The sequence below is a fragment of the Henckelia pumila genome, chromosome 2, assembly GCF_033568475.1.
Source record: "Henckelia pumila isolate YLH828 chromosome 2, ASM3356847v2, whole genome shotgun sequence".
In the NCBI taxonomy this organism is placed as follows: domain Eukaryota; kingdom Viridiplantae; phylum Streptophyta; class Magnoliopsida; order Lamiales; family Gesneriaceae; genus Henckelia; species Henckelia pumila.
Window position 1 is genome coordinate 155,999,960 of NC_133121.1, and position 7,230 is coordinate 156,007,189.

Sequence of the window (7,230 nt, forward strand, 5' to 3'; positions counted from 1 at the left end):
ATCAGAAAATGTTTTGATTTTGAGATAGCTTTGCTAGGAGTTCCAATCAAGGGTTGATTGGATTGAGTTTGTGCAAAGTGTTGTATAAATCAAAATTTTCTAGTGAACATCTTTCTGAAAACATAATAAGGGGTAGAAGTTTTAAGCTTCAAACTTCCATAAAAATATCTCGTGCCCTTTTACTTTTATTTACTTTTAGTCTGCCTAATTATCTAGTTCAATCTAGCATGTGAGAGTATTTTATCCTGATCAGCTCAGTTCTCACAAGTAAATTTTGTTAAGAAAAATTTTCGACAATCGAGCTGCTAACTCAGCTCAGTTGTTAAACAATTTTTTAAAAGTATTTTAAAGTCTGTATTCACTCTCTCTCTACACAAGTGGTATCAGAGAGGGGTTTCGCTTAACTTGAACTGCTTTTGATAGCTATGACATCCTTTAACAAGATTTCTATGTTTTCAAAGAGGAATATGATGATTGAAAAATTTGTATGCAGACACACCTGTCTGCACATGACGATGATATGTGGTACATCATCACTAATTAACCAATGAAGATTTTGACAGTCAACACTGCACTGGTCATACTGAAGGAGCATTCCAGATGATAGAAAAACCCAGACCAAAGTGGATTACTAAGGACAAAAAGAAGGCCAATCTAGACAATGTGGAAAAGGTATATTGTACAAAAATCTGGACAAAAATATGTTTAGCAAGATCAAGACATGTACTATTGCTAAGGAGATTTGGGAAAAACTCACTCAACTTTGTGAAGGATATGATTAGACCAAAGAAAACAAATTCACTGTGGAAATTAAAAAATTTGATAACATCAAAATGAAACTTGAAGAAACCATGAACGAGTTTGATGAAAGATTCAACAACATCATCATCGAGTTGAATGGATTGGGAAAGAGCTACAACAACAGAGAGGTTGCTCTAAAGGTTATGAGGGAATTACCAAGAGAATGAGATGTTTAAACCATTGTCATGAGGGAATCAAAGTACCTCAAAAGATCGAACTGCATGATCTGTTTGCAGACCTCAAAGCATATGAGTTCGAGCTGGGCGCTATAATTGAAGAAGAACCAAATGCTCCTCAAACCACCAAAGCCTTAACAGGAACAGATAAAACATCCACCTCAAAGACAACAGAAAAACTTAGAAGTGATTTCATGTCACTGTTTGCGAAGAAATTTGGCATATTCAAGAGAAAGAACCATAAGAACTTTCAAACTTCCAACAATTCAAGTTTTTTTAAAGAAAGAACCAGTGAATGATGATCAAGAATGCTGCAACTGTGGAAGAAAGGGACACTTCATAGTAGAGTGTACCAGACCAAAGAAAGATGAGAAGAAGTCATCTAACGAGAAGGATCTAGAGAAGAAAGAAAGAACTTCCGCAGAAAAAAGAGAAAAAGGCTTTGATTGCAGAAGAGAACAATAATTGGGCTGAATCAGATATGAGTCATCCAGTTCAGAAACATCTTCAAGTGAAACTGATGAGGAAGCTGTCAAATGATTAATGACTGGTGATGACTCAGAAGCCATATATGATGGAGAGGTACTTAAATTTACTTCTGATGAATTCAGTAGAGAAGATCTTATAAATGCGCTTCATGAGATGATAATTGTAGTGACCCTAACCCGGATTCACTACTAATCAAAGATTAAAGCTTAATGCATGCAATAAACATAATCAGAGATAAACGGCGGAAACTTAAATAAATGTTGTCCCGGCAGAATGAAACCGACAATTAAAATCTCATTAATACAACCCAATTGAAATAAATCAATTGATCCTAGCTACTACTCCTGTAGCTCGGCTTGGTCACTACCTAATCCCAAGTCCTGCAGGAAAAACTGCAACTGCCCCGTCGAATGGGGTGTCCAGAAAACACAGAAATACTGGACGTGAGTATTAAAGCTCAGTACGAGATGTACGAATATACACATGCTATGAATGCAAATACAAATGCAAATGAATGGGTACCGGAAAGCTATCAGAGATAGAACACTGCTTAGTCAAATGCGCCATGGTTTGTAGCACGTTGGGCCGTCACATCAGGAGGTGGTTCCCATACAACTTAGGTTTTCATCAGTTTAACCCATACATTCCCACACTTACACATATAGTTCCCAAATTCATTGTCTCCAAATTCACGCTTTCGCTGCAAAATCTGATAAAACCAAATATTACATCGTTCTTATTTGTCATTCTAATCTTAATCAAACTCGAAATTTTATATTTTTAACTACTCTTAGTACCATAAGTAAAATCATAATCATACGCCAACATAAACTTAAACATAAAACCAAATGTTTTACTCTAATGTTCATCTTCTTAATACCACAAATTCATGATAATTCAATTTCCATTGATTGTATAAACTCATATAATCCTAATATCTATCCTCAAATAACTGTGAGTCATGATTTTATTCTCAAATCGTTTGTTAAAACTTAGCAATTAAAACATCAACTTCAAAAATAAACTTATTTCACAAAACTTAACCTTGTAATCTCAAAAGAAATTTCACATTTCAACTTATTTTCTTGTAAAAACTTAATCCACAATCATTCTTCTTAAATCCAAAGCAAAACATCGAGAACATTCTTCGTCAACGAGTATGTCCTATACAACAAAGGTGCCCAATAAAAAAAAAAATTCAGTTATCATCTTACATTTCTCATGGTGCAAGTGCAACATCCACTAGAAAATAATCATAGCCATACTGTCCAAAGAAGAAATTTTACATCAACAAATTCAGTGTCATCACAAAATCTTTTAATCCAAACTATAACATCCAAAGTATATCGAACTAAATCAAATAATGATCACTTAGTTTCGTGAAACAAGATATTCCTATTAACCCAGTTTAGGAAAATAACAACAATCTCCATCCATGTTTTTGAGAAATGATAATTACTACCTCAAGATGCTCTTAATCAATTCAAGTTCAACACGATCACAATCCAAAATCCATTCAACACTCGAAAAATTTTCCTTTGAAAATCACACATGATCATAACTGTAAGAGAATCGCAATCAAAAATTTTCAAACATAGAACTTACAGTCATTGAGGCAGGATCATTCGAGTCCTTGGCGAAATTGCATGCACGAACTATCACCCAGAGCCAACCGCTCTGATACCAACTGTCACGTCCCGTATTTTAAACATGGAATAAAAATAGTTGCGGAAAAAGCGTGGAAAATTTTTTCAAAACTTAAAACCATGTAGGGGATGCATCACACTAATTCCAAAAGAATTTAAAATCTAAATCTTTAACAATAAAACTCGTGACTCAATGCTCATGAAGTATAAGAACACTGATGCAATCCTATAATAAAGATCATTTAAAATACGACACATCAAAACTTACTACTATCATTTAAATAGGATGGGAAAATGTGAGTTACTATAAACAAACTACATACATAAAATACATTTGAAATAATCGAGGAACTCACATAACAAATATCAAACTGAAATGAACATTTAAAAGACGAAACATTTGAAATCCTCGAAACCCATCTTTAAAAAGACTGACGATGTAAATAATTAAATCATTATTTTTAAACATCGTACATAAAATATTGTAACAATATAACATAAATAAACATAGGCAAATATTTTTGCTTTAAATACATCAGAGCTTCTGAACTATAGTATCATGCAATGTCTTCGCCTCTTGGACTTTTCAGCCGTGCTACCAAAGCTTTTTACATGAAAACTGATAAACCATCTGCACCATTCAAGTATAGTGAGTCTAAAGGACTCACCAAGATTAAAATATTCATATCGATATCATTATAGCTTCAAATTACTTTAAACTTAAAATGACTTGAACATACGTAACATGATACCTTGAACTTGAAGAACTTTAACTTAAACATCATGAAACTTTAAACTTAAAATCTTAAACATTAACTTCATGCATTTCTTCAAAACTTACTATTTCATTCTCAAATAAATATTTGCACTTAATATCTAATGAAAATCATGCAACTTGGACATACATTAATCCATGAACATAAACCATGAACATAACATAAAAACTTATCATTTTGGGGTGATGAATTATGTGAAATTGTGGCAACCGTCATAATGGGCACATTCGTAGTCCCTGTTGATCAACAAGCATTTTCTTTCTTTTCGGAGGCCCCTCCGGAGCTCATTCCGGAGTACCTAACCCGTACATTGAGCCATATGGAATTACGCCTCATAACATTCGTTCATTCATGTTTTGAGGCCCCTCCGAAGCTCATCCCGGAGTACCTAACCCGTACATTGAGCCATATTTGGAAAGGTCCCTCCAGAGCCCAAACCGAAGTACCAGTCCCGTATTGCCACTACAAAGACACATAAGACATCAAAATATTTTCGTGCATCAACATATCATATCTTCATGTTTCATCATAACATTATTCATTCATGCTTCATCATCTTATCATTTCATCATAACTTTCATCATTCATCATATCATTTCATTCATTATGAAGCATCATTGTTTCATCGTAACTTCCGTCATCACTTTCATTTTATGAACATACAACTTTACTCAATAACTTCATGCATGCCATAGATGATAAAAAATCATACTTTCATATTGAACATAGGTTTCATGAATGAAACTTAGACATGTACATGCATCACATAACGTAATCGATCCACGTAAGTCGTTCTTTTCGTTCTTGACTTAAAACTTGAAACTTTTTGTATAGAAACTCTTAAATATATTTTAGAAGCCTTAAAAGATCATAAACATGAATTTAGGATCCTAAAATAACATAAAAAAATCATGAATTCCGAAGGCCATGCGCGGCCGCTCAACTTCTCTAGCGCGGGCGCGCATGACCTGCGCAGATGGGTCTGCTTGATCGCTCTCAAACTCTACTTTACATTCTGAATTTGGAAACGTGGTAAAAATAAAAGTTGTAGACCTTGATCATGGCTTTCAAATTCCGAAAACCTCACCTTAATTGGATAATTCAGTAAAGAGTTATTCTCATTCACCCAAGATTTGTCAGTGCAAGAATTTCAAAACAATTGATGCATTTCGGGGCGATTTTAGTCAAAATTTCAAAATGATTTTAACAAAACTCAAAACATGAAAGTTGTATATAAATAAGTTATATTTCAAATAAAATTGGCCTCTTGTAATTTGAATTAGAACAGTAGTCTTGATCATCAAAATTGTAACCAGTGTTGCTAATCCGGTGCTACCGAACACGTCTCATTTCAAAGTTTTAACTTAAAAGTTAACTCCAATACTTCCAAATCATAAAAATCATATTTTTCACACTATAATACTTGAAATAAATTTCATAAAAACTACAAGAACTCTTCAAACTTAAAATAAACATGAAACTCTTGATTCAAACTCAAAAACTCGACAAGAAAGACTTATGCTTCACGATTTCATACCATCACATAACATGCTCTTCAAACCCTTAAAATCAAAACTTCATGCTCTTGAAATTATTGAAAATCATGCATACATATCTCAACATACATCTTTTCATATCAAAATAATTATATTTTGAATGGTGGTTTCAAAACCTTTAAAATTGTACTTAAGCCTTTGATCTTTGAAGAACGAAATCAACATGGACTTGTAGAGATTTAGCCTTACTAAAACGGAATCAAGACATTCTAAAAAGGTAGCCGAAGGAAGATGATATCCAAGAGGTTTTTAGCTTTCCTAAGATCAAAATAATACCTTTGCATGGTGAGGAGACACCAAAAACTGAAGACAAAATCCAAGAATAAATGCAGCAAAAACCAGGTGCAGAAATAGCTTACAAGAAGGCTTTGATATAGGCTGAAACGTCCACCAAAAATAGCGATGCATAGCTCAAATCGAAGGTACGGATGTAAGAAAGATAACCCTTCAAACGGATTAAAGTTTGGACACCAGATGAAGAAGTTATAAGCATAATACGGCAGCTGCTCAAAGGGATACGAGCTGAAGAAATGGAGATTGAGAAGAAGAGAGAAGAAGATGGAACCGTGTATAATAATGGAGAAAGGGAAAGGAAATGAGAACAATGGAAGAAGGAGACATGAGAGATAATGGGGTGGGGACCCGGGTAGATAGATAGGATAACGATCATTTAATATGTATCGTGCGTTGACTACTTAAAACACAGTCAGAATACACATCCCGACTCGGACTGATAAAAACAATAACCCCCGACTCGAACATTAAAAACATATCAATATTATACTCGAAACGCTCGTAAAAATATACTTTATGATCTCGTGCATAGGTTAGTCTCATTTTCTCAATCCAGGATCAATTCAATTGTAAAAACATTTAAATTATTTAGCAAGACATAAAAATATGTTAGACATATACCTAGCATAAATTAATTTAAATCACAACTTTACACTTCATAAATGAAGTGCATAAAACTATTAAAACCATTTAACACACAATAAATAAATGTATATTTTAACACATGAAATATCAAATTTTAAATCATTTACACAACACACAAAAGTATTTAGTTGATAATAAACATTAATTTATAAATAATAAAATACAATAACTTAAAATTCCTTTAATAAATCATGAATTGATTTATGGATTTTTCGGGTATTACAATCTACCCTCCTTAAAATAATTTCGTCCTCGAAATTCGAATGATCAATATTTAACAACTTAGGTTTTCATCAGTTTAACCCATACATTCCCACACTTACACATCTAGTTCCCAAATTCATTGTCTCCAAATTCATGCTTTCGCTGCGAAATCTAATAAAACCAAATATTACATCGTTCTTATTTGTCATTCTAATCTTAATCAAACTCGAAATTTTATATTTTTCACTACTCTTAGTACCATAAGTAAAATCTTAATCATACACCAACATAAACTTAAACATAAAACCCAATGTTTTACTCTAATGTTCATCTTTTTAATACCACAAATTCATGATAATTCAATTTCCACTGATTGTATAAACTCATATAATCCTAACATCTATCCTCAAATAACTGTGAGTCATGATTTTATTCTCACATCGTCTGTTAAAACTTAGCAATTAAAACATCAACTTCAAAAATAAACTTATTTCACAAAACTTAACCTTGTAATCTCAAAAGAAATTTCACATTTTAACTTATTTTCTTGTAAAAACTTAATCCACAATCATTCTTCTTAAATCCAAAGCAAAAAATCGAGAACATTCTTCGTCAATGAGTATGTCCTATACAACAAAGGTGC